Below are 21,347 nucleotides of genomic sequence, written 5' to 3'. Positions count from 1 at the left end.
AAGGGTTCACAGAGGGACATGGTCAGGCTGGCTTTGGGAAGATCAGTGCCTCCAGGGATTGGTGGAGCCTGGAGGCAGGAGATGAGACATTCTCTAGTCTGGGTATTTCAGGCCTGAGCCCGAGAAGTAGTAGTGACGTCTGAAAGGAGGAGATGGTTACGAAAGAGACTAAAGGCCAAAGTGACACCACTCATGGTCTCTAAGATGGCTCTAAAGTGCTCTTCCAAAGATAGACTCCTTCTAAAGTGCAGGCATCCTGGGTAAGTGGTTTTCTAACTTGAAGTTATGACTGAAGAGAAAAACACCTACATCGTGCCTGTTTCCTGAGCAATGAAAAGTCAGAGAAGCTTCTCCCCAGCCTCCAAAACATGCTGGTGAAACACACTGGTATTCACTTTCCTAAACCCCGGCATTGTTCCTTGGAATTTAAAATAGGTTATGAATGTGCTTGATGTCAGGAAAGATAAATCTGTGAGGAGGGCTGTAGTCAATACATTTCCTTTTTAAGTAGAAACAATATAAAGGGCTTAATTCAGTCTCGAATCAATCTCACTTTGTTGCCATGATTGTGTAAAACCTGAACTGCTTTATGTCTGTCTCACACTGTTTATATTTGCCCGATGTTCCCCATCTCAGCTGGCCCCGCACAGAGTCAAAGCCTTTTTAGGCCATGCAGGCTCTCTTTTCTCAGGGCTGTTTTCTTGGGCGCTGTGAAAGGGTTGTGCTATGAGTGGTGATTTCATTTTGTATTGAGGGGTGCTCTTCAGAGTGGCTATTCAGTAGTGTCCCCAAGTGAGCTTCCTTTGTCTAGGAGAGTTGGAGTTGGCTTTTTTTCTTCCCCTTAAAAAGATTATTACATTTTAAAATAGTTGATACATACACATGGTTCAGAAATCAAAACACTATAAAAATGTATGCATTGAAAATTTTTATTCTCACCCTTGCAGTGTCCACTTCCCTCCCTCCCCCAACTGGACCCCTGTTAGGTGGGCTGAACATACGTTCCAGTTTGCCCATGACAGTCCTAGTTTATGTTCTTTGTTCCAGAGAATGATCAATAACTCCCTCTTTCACTCTCAAAAGTGTTCCAGTTTAGGTGATAAATGATTGGTAATCACTACAGATTGGTAATCACTTTTATTAGTTTCTTATGTATCTTTCTAATATTTCTATATGCAGATACATACATAAGGGGGAGTGACATACATTGTCTGTTGTCACTTCACAGTATATCCTGGAAAACTCTGTATTGGTGGAAATGGAGTGTGCTCATTCTGCTAAGCTCTCTTTGGATAGTAGTGTTTGTAGAGACAGGTAGGCAGTTGCCATTCCCTTGGTTTATCAGTTCAATAGCTATTTAAGAGTTGCTTCTGTTTACTTAGGGAGAAACAAAAGACTAGGGGAAATGAAGGCAGCTTCCTTCACTTAGGAAGGCCAATTCAGTAGTAAACTTGTCCGGAACCATTTGTTAGGCACCCGCTTTCTACCTGAGATGATACTAGGCACTTTGGATGAAGTGGGTCCTCCCTTCATCTTCACTTGTCTAAATGCTTCAAGATCCAGCTCAGATGCCTCAGTCCTTCAGGAAGCCTTCCCTGATTGCCTGGCCAGAATTCTTTGGCATCTCTGTCCATCTACTCACCTGTGCATCGTCCATCCATCCATCCATTTATCCATTTCATTAACCTGCCTTCACTGAGTGCTTCCTTGTGCTAGGACTTGTGCTAGAGATGTAGAGATTAACAAGATCAACAAGATGAGCCCCTTGCTGTAGGAGGCAGAGAGAGACAGATGAGTGGACAATGACAGTGTGATGTAGTAGCTGTAATGATGGCATTATGCTCAGGTTGTTGAGGAAGCACAGAGGAAGGGTACCTGATTACTATTGAACTTGGGAGGGTTGGGGAGGCTTTCTGAAGAGACTTCCCCTAATGGGACTTGCTTTTTACTTTCCACTGTTTTTGTCTTATCTTCACTGTTACACCGAGGTCCTTCATGTTATCCTCAGCTCTGGCCCCTTCCCCTATCACTGCGACCCCCAGTGTAGTGCTCTGCATTTAACAGCCACTCAAATTTTTATTGAATGAAAAAAAAGTCCAAATTAATTAAGTAGACCTAGCCTTAAGGATCTTAACATCAAAAAGAGTAGATGAGATATTCTTTGCTGCCCTTGGCCTTCATGGTTTATCCAGGCAACTGGTGTCCTCCAAAGGCTCCTCTAAATTAGCGCCTGCCCCTCCCTTCAGTCTTTTTTTTCCCCATACTAAGCAGTCTGTGTCCCTCCTCCATCTGTTACCATTACCCTGGTAAGAAACCCCCAACTCTGACTAATGCTGGAAAGAAAGAGCTGCGTGAATGGGAGCCCCAAGTCCCACCCCCTCTTTGGTCTTGGTTTCCCCCTTGGAATGGGGGTGGGGGTGGGGGATGACCCCTAAGGACACTGCACCTCTGACATTTCAAAAACAATGATTTCAGGAATCAGCTTGGTGGCTCAGCCAGCTCCTTCTTTTATCTTCTTTTAATAAATCCAGCTTCCTTTGCAGTTTCCTGGTGCCACGGGAGGTGATCAGTCCAGGATAAGAAATAGCCAGCCCAGGAAAATGACCTTTTTTTTTTTTTTTTAAAGATTTATTTATTTATTTATTTATTTTCCCCCCAAAGCCCCAGTAGATAGTTGTATGTCACAGCTGCACATCCTTCTAGTTGCTGTATGTGGGACGCGGCCTCAGCATAGCTGGAGAAGTGGCGTGTCGGTGCGCGCCCGGGATCCGAACCCGGGCCGCCAGCAGCAGAGCGCGAGCACTTAACCGCTAAGCCACGGGGCCGGCCCGAAAATGACCTTTTAATGAAGTTGAAAGGGCCACTGGGAGAACGGGGATGGCCAGACGTGTGGCGGTGAGCCACTGTGCTGTGTGCTGTGGTCGGCTCTGAAAGAGGTTCCAGGTAATGACTCCAGCTGCAGCTGCTGAGGAAACGAATAGAGTCGGGTTGTCACGGAAGACGGTTCTGGCTGAGCGTTAGCAGACATTTTCCTAAAACTGTGCAGAGCAGCCTTTTGTGGGAAGAGGTGAGATGTGTTTGACAAGTCACACTCCCCTCTCTGTTGCTCTCATCTGTTTTTTCTGCAGTAGCTTTTCACAGGAAATAGGAAGGTGGGGTGGTGTTTCTCTGGTAAGTCCATTTTAGATGGATGCTTCGAGTGTTGATTGGTGCCTGGCACTGCACTGGGTGTCTTTCCATTCTATTAAAACAGTGGTTCTTAAACTTTGAGGAGCATCAGAATCACCTGGGATGCTTGTTAAACATACATGTTACTCCCTGGTTGGAACTCCAGAATCAGTATTTTTATCATTTTCCTAGGTTATACAGGTTATATCTGGATATTTTCAGCTGTAAGTAACAAACTCCGACTCAGATTGGCTAACAATAGGGAACCACATTGTCTCTCAAACAGTAGCGGTGCATTGTCTAACTCCGTGATCCACTGTTCATGTGGACTGCAGTGTGAATTGTGCCGCCTGGAGCTGTGCAGTGGGGCAATTCTGAATCCAGAGGTAGGATGGGTTTCAGGGTTGATTGTTTCAGTGGCTCAGTGATGTCAGCAGGGCCCCAGGTTCTTCCCATGTCTGCCATCTTTTGTGCTAGCTTCATCTGCAGGCTGGGAATAAGATGGCTGCAGCATTTCCAAACATCTTAGTCAGATACAACCACATTCAGAGGAAGAAGAAGGATACAGATCAATTTCTGGCACTCTTCCTCAGGAGCCAGGAAGCTACCCGAGGCACATCTAGCACTTTCCCATGACGCCTCTTGGCTGGAGCTGGGTCACATGTCCATCCCCTCGCCAATCCGTGTTGACTGGAAGGCAGTTACACTTCTGGAGCCTTCTGGAGGAGAGGTGGGTACCCAAACAAAATGGAGGCTCTGTTAGGAAGGAAGGAGCAGGGATTAGGGACGAGGAAGGTGTCCACCAGGGCCCAGTATACAGGTAGTTTGCAGACCACACACCGAGAAACACTTCCTCACGTCATCCTGAATAGTCTGGGCTGTTGGTAAGGTTATCTCTGTCGTGCAGATGAGGAAATGAGACTTATTGGGCTTCAGTGACTTGTAGATAACATGGCAGTAGGTGGTGGGGGTTGGGAGTGAGGGAACTGGGATGTTTGAGAGGCCTTGTTAGCCCTGGGCGAGTAATCATCCTTTTTTTTTTTTTTCTTCCTGATGTGTCAAAGCAGCCCCCTTCATTTCTGATTTCTCCTCCAGCAATTATTCATGGCAGGAAGCCTTTCTCTGTGTTTCCTATGGGAAGAATTCTCAGGGCATGAGAAAAAATATATATTGTGGTTCCCCCACCTCCACATTGGCCGTGCCCAAAGCAGATGAAATAATGATATCAGCTCCCATTTTGGGGGGCTACCCACGTCAGCCCCTCTGCTAGGTTTAGTGCATACATTATCTTAAATCCTGGCAGCAACCTCTTAAGTTAGGTTTTATTATCTGTATTTTATGGATGGGGAAACTGAGTCTCAGGAAGGCGACATTGACTCTGTCGGGTGGTGGAGCCAGGACGGCTGACTGCCTGACTCAAAGTCACTGCTGCTTCTCTGCTCCTCAATGTGGCTTATCAGCGGCTGCCAGCCTTGTTCTGCCCCTGAAGGAAGGTTCTCAGGGGAAAGGGGCTTTAGTGTCAAAAGAGTTGCAAAGGAGCTGCATGTTTCCTATGGGAATAATTCTCAGGGCACTAGGACAAATATCCTGAGCATAATAAACACAAGAAAGAAACAGGAAATCTGGTTTGTTATACAGCAGCTAAAATGCGACTAGGAAGAAATTCTCAAAAAAGCCTAAAGCTTTGTCGGATTTGAAAGTGGAAGGCCCTGACTGAGAGGGTAGGAGAAACACCCTGGGTTCGGGCGACGATTGATGAATGGTGGACAGTGCGGCAGCAAAAGGGAGTGCTAGGTGGGGAGGCTGAACAGCTCCCCTTTTCCCAGGCTGCTTTCAAACTGTGTGACCTCCAGTAAGTCACTTAGCCTTTCAGAGCAGTGTCTGCACGTGTAAAATGGGGTCCTGGCTGGCAGCTAGGTGGGCAGAGCGGGCAGAGAGGTAAAGGGTAGAGCAAACCTTGCAAGCTGTACAGGCTTTGCAAAGGTGAGGGAGTGTTAGGGTGTAAGCCATCGAGTTGACACCTCACAGTTTTTCACTGAGTGCAGCTCTACTTGGTTGTGAGCTGTTAGTTGCCAGAGTACAGGGGCACATCAGAGCCAGCGGAGGGCAGACGTCTGGCTTTGGCCTCATCTCAAGGAGAAATCAGCTTTGCCTGAAAAGCCCCTTTTTAGTTCTGGAGTCCCTCCCTTGGCACATTGGCTGGCCTATGCCTCTTGGAATATTGTCCACAGATACTCAAGGGGAGATAACAACAGTACAAAGTGGGCAGAGATAAATGCCCTGTGCTCAGTACAGATGGTACAGACTGTGGCTGCTGTGGGAGGACCCCGGGGGCCGGGGAGGCTCCGGATAAGCTGGGAGGAGGGAGCTGACCATGTGTGTTGAGGGTGGACCACAGGTGTGTATGTGTGTGTATGGGAGGGGGGCGTCGACAGGTGAGGCCCTTTCCAAGTGCAGCCAGCACATCTCTCTGATCATGATGGTGCTGGAGAGATGGTGACTTGGCTTTTCAAATATGAAGAGGAAATAATACAGATTTTTTTCTGCAACTTTGTAGGGTTTAGAGTCTGTAGCAAGGTATTTAAGATTAGTTTCTCCCTCCCACCCTTCTTCCTACCCACCTCCCATTTATTGAACACCTTCTAAATATTTGTTGAGCAACTTCTGCATGGCAAGCTGAGCTTGGTGCTGAGGTTTCAAAGACCAAAATCGTTGCCCTCGAGGAGGAGTCTCATAGGTAAACAGGATGATTACAAAGCTGTGTGATAAGTGCTAACAGGTATGCACAGGGTCCTTTGGGAGAGGTAGGAGGGAACACCTGGTTGTGCCTGGTGGGGGAAGGGACAGTTATTTCTCGTAGGAGGTGACACCTGAGCTGGGGCTGGAAGTCTGGGAGGGAAATGTGCCAGGTGGACCAGCCTCTTGGAAGGCATTCTAGGCAGATGGTGGTAATAGTTTTCATCTGACAATAACACAGTTCATGAAAGCCTGCTATGTAGTAGTGGTGATGCAGAGATGGATGAGACTCAGTCCCTACCCTGCAGGTGCTCACAGTGAAAGGTGAACAGGAAATGACAGTGCAGGTGACAGTGTGATTGGGATGTGGACAGAGTCCTGTGGAAACATAGGGGCCCTGCTTAGTCACTTACTGATATTTATTTAATCAGTCTTCCTCCCAGGGGACCCTTTCAGGCTCTTTCACTGGTGAAGGCTCTGTTTAAGATGCTTTCTGCTGCCCAGGGGTTGACCACCCTTCAACAATTTGGGTTATACTGTGAGGCATCTGTTCACACTTACAGATTTCTTCCTTGTGGAGCCAGCACTGGATGTAGGAAGTTGGACTTGGGCAAGACATTTCATCTCTCTGGGCTTCATTTTTCTCACTTATTAAAAAAAAAGCTGTTGGACCAGGTCAGTGTTTCGCAAACGATGGTCTAGGGACACCAACCTTAGAACGGCACGGGGTGCTCGTTGAAATACGGTGTCCTTGTGTGGTGGCACCTCCTCGTTCATACAGTCAGACTCTTGGGAGTGGGGCCTGTGATTCTGCATTTAACCAGCAGCCCAAGTGATGCCGAGACAGCTTAGAGTTTTGGGACCCCTGGGCTACATTTCAACCTCTAATCCTTTCAGCCCTACTCTCCTCAGCCATATCTATGCCCACAGGAACTGGAAATATAAAATGTTAGCTTTCTTGATGTTTTATCCTTGCAATGATGCCTTCAGCAAACTGTTCCATAGCTTAGGTGTCCTGAATCTTGATGGTGTTTGCTTTCCAGCACACTGGTTTTGATATTCCTTAAGGAAGAAAAGCCTTGTTAACATGCACCCGAATGTGACTGTCAGAATCTGTTTATGAGCTGAATCATTACAACAAACACCCATCTCAGCCTTTCATCTCTGGCTTCGGAGTGTTTGACTGGCTTCCCTTTTCTGAGTCATTCTCCGTCGTCGTCGTCGGCCTCCTGCATTCTGACGAGTTCATTTGCATCGTCTGACATGGAGCCAAAGGTTTCATCTTCTCTTTGACAAACGGCATCTCTGCTCTGGTTCCCTTCCAGTCATCCTTGTGAGGTTATTAAGGAAGGTTCACAGTGTTTTAATAGCTGCTATGTGCATTCTCATTTTGTGGTGTTGGGTCTGAAAACACAGTTTTTAATGTTCAAAATAAGTAAGTACTTTATATAGCTGCCTGGGAGTCTTCCCTAGTTTCTTACCTCTCCCCTCAGGTATCTCCTAATAGCCCCTAAGACTCCACAGTGCTGGTGAAAAGCTGTTGCCTAAGAACCAGTCTCAGCCTGACCCCTTCATATCATTCAGGTGTGAATGAAATTGTTCTTACACCAGGGCTGGACCAGGCATGGCACCATATTCTGGCCCATCATAAAGATGAAACCTTGGCACCTAGTATCCTAGATCTTAAAAATTAAGAACTTTCCTCAGGATCTTGGTTCACTTCTGGTTCTGTTATTCTGTGTTGTGGTTTTCCTTGCCGAAATCAGTCTGTAAACACGGAATTCTAACTAGTAAATTCTGGTGAACATTATCCACATGGGAGAAACCCACCGTTTAAAGCTAAAGAAAGTGGTAGATGTAGGTGTGTGCCAAGATGGCAGGGCTCGCGTGACCCTTCTCTGTATTCCCCAAGAATCTCGCACAATTCTCTGCCCACTGTGTGCCAATATGTGACTGCTGGAAGAATAGATTTTTAAAAAATGATAGACCAGTAGTTAAACTGGTAAAGGCATGGAATTCAAAGGGTGGGTCAGTGTGATTTTTGAATTTGCCCTTGGTTCTTCCTTAAGTTTAATTTTCATGGAAATATCAATTAGATGCAGGATTAGTTGCAGTGCAGAATGGCAGAGAGGAGAAAAGGCAGACGTTGTATGCATTTTAAGTACTTTGGTACATCTGTTAGTTGTTTATTATTTGCCAGTCATTTTGTTACATAATCCTCAGAGATTGATTGATGAACCCTTTCATTTTGGGTCCAAGGAAACTGAGGCAAAGGAGTAATGAGTCTAAATTTACATAGTGAAGCTGTTGCAGGCTAGTTGACCAATAATCGAGATGGATTTATAGAGTACCTCCTTTCTACAGGAATACACAAGAGTTAAAAGTTAGCTTTGCAAAAGCTGTTAGAGGCGATGGAGGTCACCTTGGGATGTATAGTTAGTTGTTTTGTGACATTTCTGTCACTTGGCTGTTTGGCTTCTGGTGTCTCTCCAAGACCAGGAGCTCACTATTCACTGAGGCAGTTCATTTTATTTTTAAATACTTCTAATTATTAGAATTCTTTAATAGGAGCTATCATCAACCTGTCTTATAATTTTCTCCTTAGGGCCCACATCTCATTATATTTACAAATCGTCATTCATTCAAGCATATGTGTTAAGCACCAACTAGGTTTTAGGTTCAGGAGGAATAAGAGTAAACAAGAAAGACAAGGCTCCTGCCTCCTGCAACTTAGAATCTGGCATTAGCATAGTGGAAGGAGCTTTGGACTAGATGTCAGAAGACCTGAGTACAAGCCAAAGAAATTTACTAAAAAAAAAGAAAAAAATGAAGGTTTTGTGCCGCTTGTAACCTGTATGAACTTGGCTAAGATGCTTGAGTATCTGTTTTCACTTCATTTTCCAGAGGACATTATCCCATTGGGCCTTCCAAAGCAATGCAAGTTCATTGGGGTCACGTACCTTGTAAAATGTTAATTGCTGTATGTTACTAAGAGGAGTAGTAGCTCTAGCTTCTAGAGTGGTAGTTCTCAAAAAGTGGTCCCAGGCCAGCAGCATCAGCATCACCTGGGAACTTGCTAGAAATGCAAATTCCCCAGCACCACCCTATACCTATGACTCAGAAACTCAGGGGGTGGGGCCTGAAAATTGTTTTTACAAGGGCTCCAGGTGATTCTGATGCCTGCTCTAGTTGGAGAACTGCTGTAGACTAGAATAATAGTTCTCAGCCTTGACTGCACGTTGGAGTCACCTGAGAGGGGCTTTTACACCTGTGCCTGCTGTGCCCTGACAAGTTAGGCTAGAATCTGAGGGCAGGGCAGATCAGAAGCCGCCCAGGTGGTTCTTCTGTGCAGCAAGGGCTGGAGGGGCTGGGAGTTGTGAGGGCGAGGAGCACAGACGGTGGAGTTACAAAGTTTGGTTTGAGTCCCAGCTCTGCCCCTTATCAGCTCTGTGGCTTTTGGCAAGAGGACGCTGACCTCAGTTTCCTTATCTGCATAATGAGAATAAAAATGCCCATCCCTCAGGGTTGTCATAACAGTCAAGTGGGATGATGTGTGTTAAGCCTCCGAGGATGTGTCCGACCTGTGGTGAGTGAATGAGGACTGAACTTATTGGTGGTAGCCGTGGGTATGTGAAGCTGAAGGTGCTCATCTTTCCTCCCAACCCTCTTTTCTCCACACTAAGCCTCTTTGGCTCTTTCTCTGGCACGTAATTTCTAGCCCCCTTTTTTGGGAAACTGTTTTGTCTACGACTCTTTAAAAGGCAGTGTCCCATTTGACAATATCCATCGATTTTACAAATTATCTGCTTTTTATTCTTGTAATTCCAATTCTTAGAATTTTTCCTACAGATATACCTGCATAGGTGAGAAATTATGTAGGTTTATTCCTTACAATATTGTTTGTAGTGGCAAAAGACTGAAATAACCTAAATGTTCATCAATCTAGAATTTCCATGCATTTGAATCCTCTGCAGCCACAGACAAGAGTGAGGGTGCTCGAATACTGGCATGGGACTCTGCAGGATTTATTTTTTTTAAGTGAAGAAAGAGTGTGGAACTGCATATATGGTGTGCTACCATTTGTGCAAAAAAACGAGAAGAGAATGTATGTTTATTTGCTTGTAAATGCATACAGTACCTCTGGAAGGGTACAAAGGAAATGGATAACATTGTTAGCCTCTGAGGAGGAGACTGGGTTGGCTTCAGGAGTGGATGGAGTGGGGACTCTTCACTATAAAACCACTGAGTGCCTTTTAAATCATGTGATTGTAACCCATAAAAAAAAAATTCATTTAAAAAAGTGTGGTGACCTGAGCCGAATCCTGCACTTGTGGCTTAACCGCTGCGGGGTACAGTGGGAGTATTATCGTTTTTCCATGAACTGGACACTGTCCTACTTTTGATGCCATTTAAGATTGCATTACTCTTGGCACTGTGGGCTCTGATAAACCTTGTGGTCAGCAACAGCACCAGCTCTGTTTCACGTGAATGGTTGCCAGGGCAGGTCTCACGCACTGAGGAAGTTTAGAACTTTCCCCAGCCTGTTCTTGCACAGCCGTCTTTGTTTTTCGCCTAGAATGCTAGGCTGTCAGGATCATTTGAATCTGAATCCTGTCATCTATAGTATTAGCTTTTCTTCCCAGTTTTGTGGCATCTGGGGGTTTGATGAGCCTGCCTCCTGTGTCTATCTTTAGTCAAGTCATTTTTAAGAAGACTCTGGACAGGGTATGGCTAAGAATTGAACGCTGTGTCATGCTATCAGTAACCTTTCTCTAGCTTGTCATTAAGACATAAAGACGCCAGTGTACATATTTAGTCGCCAGATGTTTAATGTGTGCCAGACACTGTGCTAATGCTGAAGGTACACAGAGGAATAAGACAACCTGCCTGCTTGAAAAGTGATGATCATCTAGTATAGAAGTTGGAGAACTTTTTCTCTAAAGGTCCAGGTAGTAAATATTTTCAGCTTTGCAGGCCATACAGTCTCTGTTGTGAATACTCAACTCTGCCATTGTAGTGCCAAAATAGCCGTAGACAACATGTAAATGAAGGGTATGGCTATTCCTGTAAAATCTTACAAAAGCAATTGGTGGGCTGGATATGGCCTGTGGGCTGTAGTCTATTGACCCCCGGTCTAGTAGGAAGACAGACGAGTAGCTCAGTCAGGTTTCGTAAGTGCTATGTGTACAAAATACAGTGATGGCCCAAAGGAGGGAGTGATGCACATCCTGTGGGGGTAGTTGTTCACCTGGCTAGATAGTCATATGCTAGTACAAGCTGCTTGACTCTCTTTCACTAACTTATCTACAAGTGCATCACAGGAGATTTTTTTAAATGCTTTGCTGAGATCAAGATGCATTATTCTCTCACATTTCTACTGGGCTACCAACTTGGTAATCACAAGAAAAAACTGGTTGCTTTTTGGCATGATTTGGTCATCGTGTACCACCACTGCCTTTTCCAATGTTCACATTCTTTTCTAAATGTCCCCAAACTATTTGTTCTGTAATTTTGCCAGGAATCGTTATTGGTTTGTAGTTATCAGGGCTTATTTATTTGTAGGTGTCAGAATCGCCCACTTTCCTATTTTAAAATCGGGACGTTTGCCCGTGTCTCATGCTGTCAGACCCCTTTCTCCTTGGTGTGATTTTTAAGTTGATCAGTCACAGTTCTAAGAAACTTTCGTAGTCAGTTAAATATGCATGAAAGAAATTATATGTTGTCTAAAGAAAATTTGGAACCACATCAAAAAGTGGAAGGAATGCTAAAACAAATCAGTCATGGCGCGCCACTCCAACTTGGCCCCTGTTAACATTTTGGTGTCGTTTCTGCCAACTATGTGAAAAATAATCAAAGCTTACAATCAGACTGCTTTGGAAGGGCTCTGGTTTCTAGGGGAGCCTGATGTATAAGCTAATTAGGGAAGTTTTAGAGGAGCATGATTCAAGTGTGTTCAGAGGATAGTGGAAGCATTCAGGAGAAGGGTCAGTTTCATCTGGGCTAGGGCATGGCTAAGGAAAGGCTCCATCAAACAGGTGACGCTTGATAATCAAGCAGAAGTAGTAGTTGGAGGAAGAGGCAACGGAGTTGTATATAAGCTACAGTCACAACCATGTGCTAAATGTATATGAAAAAAACTGCAAGGAGGTGTCCCAAAATAATACTGTGGTAGGAATGTTGGTGAATGTGGTTTTATTTTCTCTGGTTTTCCAAGTGGGAGTATATTGCCTCTTGTAAGTATTTTTCTTAATGCCGCACACATTCGCCCCAGTCTTTAGTGACTCAGGGCTGCAGAGCTTGGCTGCAGGCCTGCTGCAGGGTCAGGAGCTCGGAGCCAGGCTGGCAGTGCTCACACACCCCTGTCATTTCCATCAGTGGTACCTGAGGATGAAGTAGAGAAGCTAATAATGCTCTGATAGCCTAGCTCCCTGGGAGTAGTGTAGTGTAAGCTTCAAAATCTGAAAGTTCTAAACAAATCTTGGACATAGCTTGACTAAAACAGTACAGATTGCTTCTTTACAGCCCAGCCTGATCAGGTTAGACCTTGCTTCTCTGTGCTTTTACGTAGCAAGAGTTACTTTCAAAATGTTCAAGTGCAAAAAGCTTGAGATAATGGTTTGGGAGGTAAGTGACATTATTGGGGGCATAGAGAAGATGTTTACATGCAGATTTCTCCCTTCCCACTTCCCTCACTTAAAAATCATGAAAAACAACAGATATTTACGGCCACCATTCCCCATGACATTTCTGGCACATAGGTTTCCCACCCCTAGCGTTCATTTCCACTGGCCATATCTGTACACTGAAGGGAGGGGCACCCAGAACTGGGGAGGGTCTTGCTGCATGTGCTGCAGACATTCTGAGTCCTGTCTGATTCCTCTGCACCACCTGGGAGAGGAGAGTTGTGGGACCATCTTGGGTCCAGATTTTGGCTTTGCCTCTTGCTTGCCATGTGACTGCAGACAAGGTCTTTGAGCTCAGCTTTCCCTCTCCATTAAGTTGGGATGATAAAATTGACCCCACAATTGTAAGGATTGAACCAGGTAGTGTATGTATACACTGGCCTAATGCCTGACCTCTGAACAGGTGTTCAATATAGCATGGCCGCTGCTGTTCATTATTACTGTGTGATAGTTAGCGCCAGCCTTGTAAATCGGCTCATCTGTGTCCTACATGTGATTGTGCAGAAAGAACTGTGGCCCTGCATTCATTATCAGTACTTTGCACCCATGATTCTGAATATTGACATGAAGTTGGTGGGGTGTAGGGTGCTGGCGGGAGTTGTGGTCCAACAGCATAAAATCATGTTTGGTGAAATTTCACTTCAGAGATTTTTTTCACGAAAGACTTTCGACAAGATCTTGGAAGGGCGGACTTCATGAAATGTCAGATGCTGTGTACCATTGCATTACGTTGATGAGCCTGTGTTCAAGTGGGAGACTGCAAATGTTAAGGGCTCTAGAAATATGTGTTGATTAACTAGAAAAACAAAAAGGGAATAATCAGCAACAGGAAAGAAAAAAGGAGAGAAAAGGAGGCCCCTCTGGGGTTGGGTCTTGGGACTGTGTAAAAGCTTCATTACCCTTGTCTCTCTAACCTGTAACCATGCTGGGACCTGGCTCTGAGCTTTGAGGATGTGGAAAACTTGTCTTCTTGAAGGTAGTGATGTGATTTCATACTTTTTCAGGAACAGCCCCAGTTTTCACTTTTTTACTACTCTGAGTTCTGGCAGGATCCCAGATTCAGTCTTACTGGTGACCAAAACAAGATAAAATTAGGGGAGGAAGTTCTGTACCTCAATCAGGAGGGCCTGAAAGGTGGAAAGATTGGCTCAGAAGCCACCAGAGAAAGGATGATGAAAGAGTTAACCAGTCTACATTTGTCGGCCTCTTAAGATGAAGAAGTCTTCTCTAAATTAGGGCTGACATATTCCTCAGTTACGAGGAGCACTGAGCTTGCTGTATATACTGTTCACCTCTGCCTGCTGTTAAATATCAGCTGTTTCTTAAGGCATGGTGTGACCTTCGGTCCTTTTTCTCCATTCTCAACCTGTCAGGCTGTTTGGGGACTGCAAAGACAAGGGGTCCGGCAAAAGTGGGACCTTAGCTCTGAGGTCTGGCACACAATAGGTCTTGAATAAACACTCTTCTGTTTCGTCATCTGGTGCAGGACCCATCTGTGGTAATTACATTGAATTCAGGGCATGGATAGACCTGGAACCATCCCTTTGTGTTTGTGTCTTTTCGATATCTGAACAGTAGAGGAGGTAGTATTCAGAGTACTCAGGTTAATGTGTAAAAACCACTTTAAATATTTCTTTGTAGAAATGTCCTTTTTAACACATTTTACAGAGGGTGAAAATCTGTTGGTCTCAGCTGCTTTTCTCTAATTTGTAAAACCATAGCTTTAGATCTGCTAGATTAGATCTATTCTCAGTCTTACTGCAGCCTCTTCAGCCTCCCAGCATTTATTGCAAAATCCTGGTAGTTTGTTTCATACCCTTTCAGTATGGAGGCATAATGCTTCCTTTAGTTTTAAATAACTTAAAATTTTTGTTTTATAAGAAAAGGTATATTTTATTTAATTTGAAAGGGTTTGCCTAAGTATATTTAAGCATTTAGGAGCTTATTTTAAAAGCTAGAGATGTCTTCAGGTTCTGTGTCTGGTGTCTTACGTGGTGGTGGATCTACTCTACATTTGTCAGTTTGCTTTTCTTATTTTGCAGGAGATTGGGTGCTGACGTAGTACAATTGGTTTGTTAGGGTTGTTATGTCTTTGATATTTGATGTTTAGGGGGGATTTGCAGACTTCCCTCTTGAACAGCCTTGGTGAGCAGGGCTGGGGAGCAGACCAAGGCTACCCAGGCAGCCTCCGATGGGGGTAACTTGACACTGGGCTTCCTCTTGAACACCATTCTCTTCTCTTTATTTTTCCATATCCTCTACTTCCCTTGTTTCTCCCTAGTTCCCTGCACCTGAAGTATTTTGTAAATGTTATTAGACTTAGTACATCTAGGTTTGTAGGAGAGAAGGGGGGGTGGTTTCTTCCTTCACTACCCCTTCTGCTCCTCCTCATAGTTCAGACTTTATTTTGATGAACATTTTACAAAATAGCTTTGGCCCTTTCCCCATGCCTTGCCGTACATGTAAAAATCAGTATGAGTTTTTCAGTATGTGATGGCTCAGATGTCAGCAACTTTCCCAAAAATGGATGTCAACTGTTTGTGACTCCTATTTTGGTGCTAGGGGTGACTGCGCTCACCCTTGGCAGGGATTGGCAGGAGGTGGTGACTTGCACGGGGGCTGGTGGCAGCACCAGCTTGAGTGCTGCTAAAGCCTGGCCAGCACCAGGCTCCTTGGCTCCTGCCATGCCCGTTGCTGACTCCGCATTTCGGCTATTGTGTTTTGGCTTCTGAAGTGTCGTTTGTATTGGCCATTTAGTCTGTGCTGTTCCACAGCCTTTTCATCATAGGAATTACACAACTTGAACATTTTTGACCTTGTAAGGCTTTGTAGAAGAGACTGTGAATTCCAGATCACTCTGTACAGCAGTAAAGGGGCTGACGCTAGGGAGAGACTGTTGCCTGGATGGATGGCGTTGGCCTCTGAAGGCTGTTCCTGCATTTGGTCTTGGGTATGTGTTGAACGCTTCCCAGACGTAGCTGGTGCTGCATAGAAGACTACTGGTTGGCAAGAGCCCAAGGGAAACTTGGGGATAGACACCTCCTTCTTGCACAGCATATGGTATTTTTTCAATTTCCTGCTGTAGGAAGGGAGGTTCGGGTATAATTAAATGTATAGTAAGCAGTCTCCTTTTCCTTGTTGCTTATCCTTGGTTTATTCCAAGCCAGTTTCAGGCGGCCTAGTAGAAAAGTCGGTGGCCTCTGTCATTCCTTCCTTCCCCACCAGAAAACTCAAGTCTCCGGCTAACCTCCCCTTTGGGTGAGGGAGAGTTGAGCAGCATTGTACCAGGGTCCTAGGTGAGGGCCAGGCAGATGTGATGTCATGATAGGTTTTGACTGGCAGGCATTTTATGTGCTCAACAGCACTGGGTCTCCTCTCTTAAGAGTCATCTGGTCCACTCTTTTACATTTCTGGGGAGGAAGCTTCCCTGGGAGCCAGGAAGGTAAAATGACTTACCCTGGGTCACAAAGTAGTGGAAGAACCAGGATTAGAATTGTGTCTCCTTTCTGCAGTGTGTTTTACAGCATTGCATTGGCTCAATGAGGCCTGTACGTCCTTCATAGTCTGGAGAAACTTACGCTGCATCAGTGTGGCGATAGGTAGCTGAATATGGCTAAGAGCGCATACTTCGCAATCTGACTAATTTGGGTTCCGATTCTGGCTCTGCTACTTATTAACTATAATAAGTGGTCATGAGTTTGTTCCTAACCTCCCTGAGCCTCAGTTTCCTCATGTGTAGAATGGGAACCATGCCCACCTCGTTAGGTTTGGAGGATCACCCAGGACTGTTCCCTGGTACATGCGGACACTCAGTAAATTGCAGCTAGCCGCATCATTTTCCACACCTTGCTTCATAGTTCAAGCTGGGGCAAGGCTGAAGTCTTCCCTCCTCTTTAACTGATATTGAGGTAGGGAGAACTGCAAGAAATTCCAAACCTGGGTCCCTGCACCATCTTCACTTTATTCAGAACTTGCCCTCTGAGCAGGCTGAGGCCCTGGGGGATGTGCGCCCATTGGAAGAGGATGCCTGTGGGTTTAATAATCATCCTTTATTGGCCAAGTGATATGGCAGAGGCAGACTGATTTTTATTGGGGCAGAAAAAGAGTTATATGCTTCTCCAGGTAACCCTGAGTCACAGACCTCTGACTTGTGAGTTATGTGCACATATGCACAGCCAGCTGCACATGACCTCCTCTTCCCTTCACCCATCCCTGCCCAGCTGTCCCGGTATGACTCATTCTCCAAATATTTGGGTGCCTTCTGTGTTCCAGGCACAGGGCAAAGTACCAGGGAAGGACACACTGGTGAGATAAACAGACCAGGGCCTTGACGTGGGGGAAGATAGACATTAAGCAAATAAGGGTAAAATTATAATCACTGTAAAACTATGAAGAAGTACTGGGGCCTTTGGAGTATACAGTAGAGAGATCTGACCCAGTCTAGGAGGCCAAGGAAGGTTCTCAAAGAAGTCATAATTGAGCTGAGAGCTGAAGGAAGGCCAACGGGGTGGGGGAGATGACGATGGGTGACAGGTCCCCTGGCCTTTTGTGCCGCCCCTGAGCCCTCCACTCTCCTTCCTTCTCTGTGATCTTGTAGGAGGCAGTTAATCTTCCTGCAGTCAATCCTTTTGTAATTTCAAATGTATGCTTTTTTTTTAAATTGCATAGTTTTCATGGCAAAAATATAGTATGGCTACTACTTTAGAAGTTAAACAATATAACTGCAGCCATTTGTTGAATGTCTCCTATGTGGCAGACACTGTACATACATTGACATTTAATCCTCTCAACAACCTACAACCAACCACCTACTTCCAGGTGAAGAAACTGAGGGTTGGAAAGGCTAAGTGACTTGGGTTCTGTCTCCTGTTGGTTAATGATGGGAAAGCTGGGATTTGAACCCTCTGGCTCACTGCCAAACCTATCGGTGGGCCCTGCTGCCTCTCCCTCTTGCAGATGGACTTTTGTGGCTTGACCTGGGGATCCAACCACCATCTCCATGTTGCGTCCATGGGAAAATGCAATCTGAGTTCTAACCCACCAGCTTATCAATGAACTTTTGGTGCCTGGCCTATTTATCACTTGAGGATTGTTGTGTCAGATCAGCATTGAGACTAAGTGGATTTGTCTGGCAGTGGTTTTAAAATCACTTTTCAGTTTAAATCCAGAATTAATGGAGGACAGTCTTAGAAATAGTCACTTGAGGTGAGTAACAATGGGCCAGATAAACAGAAGGAATGTCAATTTCATTCCTGCTGCCAGCAGTATCCCTGTGGGCCATGTGGAAAAGAAATTGGTGTGGGCTGGTAACTTTTAAATACTTAGAGTTAAGTCTCAGTGACTCTCCTGTGGCTTGTCGTTGAGTGGGCTCTGGGTGGGGGTAATCTGTGTCAGTCACTTATCTCTCTGAGCCTCAATCTCCTTACCTATGAAATAGGATGATAATGCTGCTTTGTCTACCTCAGCATTGCTGTGAGATTCAAATGAATTATAGGACCTTAGGATTAGAAGAGGGTATCCCTAAGATAACATAATTGAAAGTGTTTTGTAGGCCTGTGTAAATGGATGCCGCTTTTGTCGATTTACCGTTATGGTTCATATTGTTATTAATAGCATAACACTGGTTTCAAACTTTAGCTGTATCAGAATCACCTGGAGGGCTCATTAAAGCCGCAGATTGCTGGGCTCCTGTAGACTTTCTGATTCAGTAGCTCTAGAGTGGGGCCAGAGGATTTGTATTTCTAACACGTTCCCACATGGTGCTGATGCTGCTGGGCTGACGAGCACACTTTGAGAACCCCTCGCACACACCACTTAGATCGGAAGCCACTTGGCCCTGCCACTGCCTCAGGCCTAGAGAGTGACAGGTGAAACTCATTGACCCTTGGGATGGTGAGTGTAATGTCAGTTCAGGGCCATGTTGTAGCCCCAGCACCATGTAGACATCACAGAGCTGAGTGGGCATTGGTGACCCTAGGTCAGTGGCTGTGATGTCTGAAGTTGGGTGGAAGCAGCTTCACTGTCTCCCTGGATCCCTTAGGATGGCCTCTGGTAGTCATCACTTCTCAGGGCTGTGGTGTGTGGGGCAGAAAGTACCTCTTGCAGGGTGCTTTTGGTGAAACTTGGACAGTCTCATCCACATTGGTGATCTCCTCCATTTTTGAGACTGGCCCAGATCCCCAAACTCCAGTCTTCTTTGGCTTCTTTTTTATGATCTTCCCAGGTTGCAGTGGGGGGAGAGTCTCCCTGTGGGTCTGTGAGGCTTATCATCATATTCTCTCTCTCATGCCAAGAGATTTTCTACTAATTGCTCCAGCCACTTTCTTCCCTCTGTCCACTACATGTGTGCTTTCTGCTTAAATCTCTTTCCTAATTGAGGCATGCAACCTTTTCCTTAATTACGCTCATTTCAGAAGAGGACAGACTGAAACAGCCTAGCAGCAATTCTCATACTTTGTGTTGTTAAACAAGCTACTTAATATGATCCCCAGATTCCCTGGCCACACCCTCAAAGATTTTGGTTTTTCAGGTCTGGAGTGATTCTAGGGATTCTGGTGCAGGGATCTGAGAACTGCTATTAGAGAGATAATTAAAGAGAATTTGACTTGCTTTTCAGTCTGCCAACATGCAGTGGGCACCACTTTTATTTCAACCACCCCGGAGCGGGAGCCCCTGCTTGGACATCTGTCTTCCTTATAGTTTACCACCTTTGAGTCTGTATCCCATACCTGAGAGACACAAAGCCATGGGGCTGGGAGGGGAGGAGGTTTGGTTAATGGTTACTTTCTTGGTTGGACAACATATGACCTGGTCATTGGTTTCTCTGAGAAGAAGAAAGCCTCAGGTTTTCCGTTATTGTCTTTAAAGAGGTCTCTTACCTGGAGTGTCTTCCATCATATTCTGCTTACACAAACTCTACTCCTGCCCCAAGGCCCAATGCAATGTCTGGGTCATCTTTATAGCCCATACTTGATCCATTCTCACAACGTCTGGTGACTGATGATGGTTTTTCTGATTTTTCTTTTGCTTTGTGTGGCTGTCTGATTAGCTTTCAGTGGGCTTATTTTAACTCTGAAATTATATTGTAAGTATTGTGGAAGTTATGATGTCCACATAGTGCTGGGCATACAGATATATCTAACCGGGGATAGATAGGTTCACCATGATGTTTCTGGGCTGGGGTGACCACTGCTTGATCCCTGCACAGATCTCAAAACCATGGCAATAAGGATCTAGAACGGCCTTGATCTCCATAGTGTCTCTTAGATGGGAAAGTCATTTTTAGTGCAGGCCCTTGAGGACCACCATCGTCAAATAGTCCTTCCAAAGGGGGAGCTCCAGGCAAGTCTGTGCCTTAACTGAAGCCCTAGGTTTTTAACCAAAAATAGACCAGCATCAGGAAGACAGTTGGTCAGACAACTATTCCATTGTGTCAGTGGTTGGCAGAGGCTGCTGGCTACGACAGAGTTAGCTGGGCATCAGCCATGCGGATTACTCATAAGGCTAGTTGATTATGTGTATGAGTTTGTGTGTGAAAAAGGCGGAGAGAAAAGGTCCTTACTTCAAACAGCATTCTTCCTGTATCTCCCAAGGATATATTTGTCCCCTTAAACGTTTCTTTTTGCTTCTTTCTACATAATAGTCAATGTTTGAGATTGTGGAAAAAAAATCAAGAAACAACCCAAGAACCCAATTTTCGAAAGGGCCTGGGCAAACTCTCAGCATTTTGTAAATGGCTCTTTCTAGCCTGGATCCTTTCTGTGGTGGCATGCCAGATCCCTCCAGCAAGATTGCTGGTTGCTTTGCCCATTCTTTGTTCTCAGTCTAAAGTAACTTCTTAGTTTGTTCTAGTCCTTTTTAATTTTCTTGGCCTATTGCATGTGGGTAACTAAATTTAAAGCGAAAACATGGAATCAATTCAGTACAACCACAGACCCAAAGATAGTTAGAGCTGCATGAATCCTTCCTAGATGATCCTAGTTGGCCCACAGAGATCTGCACCTGCTTGGTGCCAGGGTCCTAAACCCAAGCGTCCCAGGTCTGAATTTAATACTCTTCCCCCTGCCCTGCGCTGCCATTGCAGAGATGCTGGTTTCCCTCTGCTCCTAGACTCAGCCAAACTGAGGTGTGGCCAGTAGAGAGAAAAGGGTTTCCAAGGCCGAGGTTGATGGAACCATTTAAGTTCACGGAGACTGAAAAGGAAAGGGGTGTTGTTCAGATTGCATTTTAAAATGGGTTGAGAATAACACTGGCTGTGAAAACACTATCAAAAATCTGCAAAATCAACACTCTTTCTTCCTGGTAAACATGAAAGCTCGGCAGCTGCACCTCCCTCACACGTGTTTGGCTAACTGCTGTTCAGGACATCGTGCCTCCCTCAGCAGCGTATGGGAGCTGATTGAAGCCAGGATTGGCATTCCAGCCCTTTCCTGGGTGGAACAGGGCGTTTCAATGCTCTCAAAAGCTGCACCGGGTCAGGTTGTTGTTGAACTTAACTGGAGCATATACCCATCCATGCAGGGTTACGTGGACCCTCTGATATGGCTCCACCTCCCTGGTCAGATTTGGCCGAGTCAAGACCCAGTGCAGGCAGAGGAGCTGATCTTATTTAGTCAAAAGTGATTTGTGGGTGATTTCTTTTCCGTCAGAATCCTCACCCTCTTGGTCACCCTATAACCTCTTGTTATACAAGAGAATTTTGTTTATTTTAGAGAATCAGCCCACACACAGGTTTGAAGCAAGTCCAAAAGGAACATTTGC

General features: G+C 45.2%; 1 protein-coding gene across 3 annotated transcripts in view; it reads left to right on the top strand.

Moving 5' to 3' along the window:
* The window catches only part of SORBS1 (sorbin and SH3 domain containing 1), a 219,596-nt gene that overhangs the window by 21,565 nt on the left and 176,684 nt on the right, over positions 1-21,347 (top strand). The window contains exon 1 of one of the 3 annotated variants that reach the window (XM_087432318.1): positions 9,445-9,490. The exons of the other annotated variants lie outside the window; for them this stretch is intronic. The gene's annotated coding sequence lies outside the window, so the exon portion shown is untranslated. Of the gene's footprint in view, positions 1-9,444; positions 9,491-21,347 lie in introns of those variants that run through there. 3 annotated transcript variants of the gene reach the window in all.

This window comes from Ceratotherium simum, chromosome 6, assembly GCF_057802395.1.
Source record: "Ceratotherium simum simum isolate JZ-2026a chromosome 6, ASM5780239v1, whole genome shotgun sequence".
NCBI lineage: Eukaryota > Metazoa > Chordata > Mammalia > Perissodactyla > Rhinocerotidae > Ceratotherium > Ceratotherium simum.
Note: the sequence above shows the minus strand (reverse complement) of the source record. Positions and strands in the feature narration are given on the sequence as shown.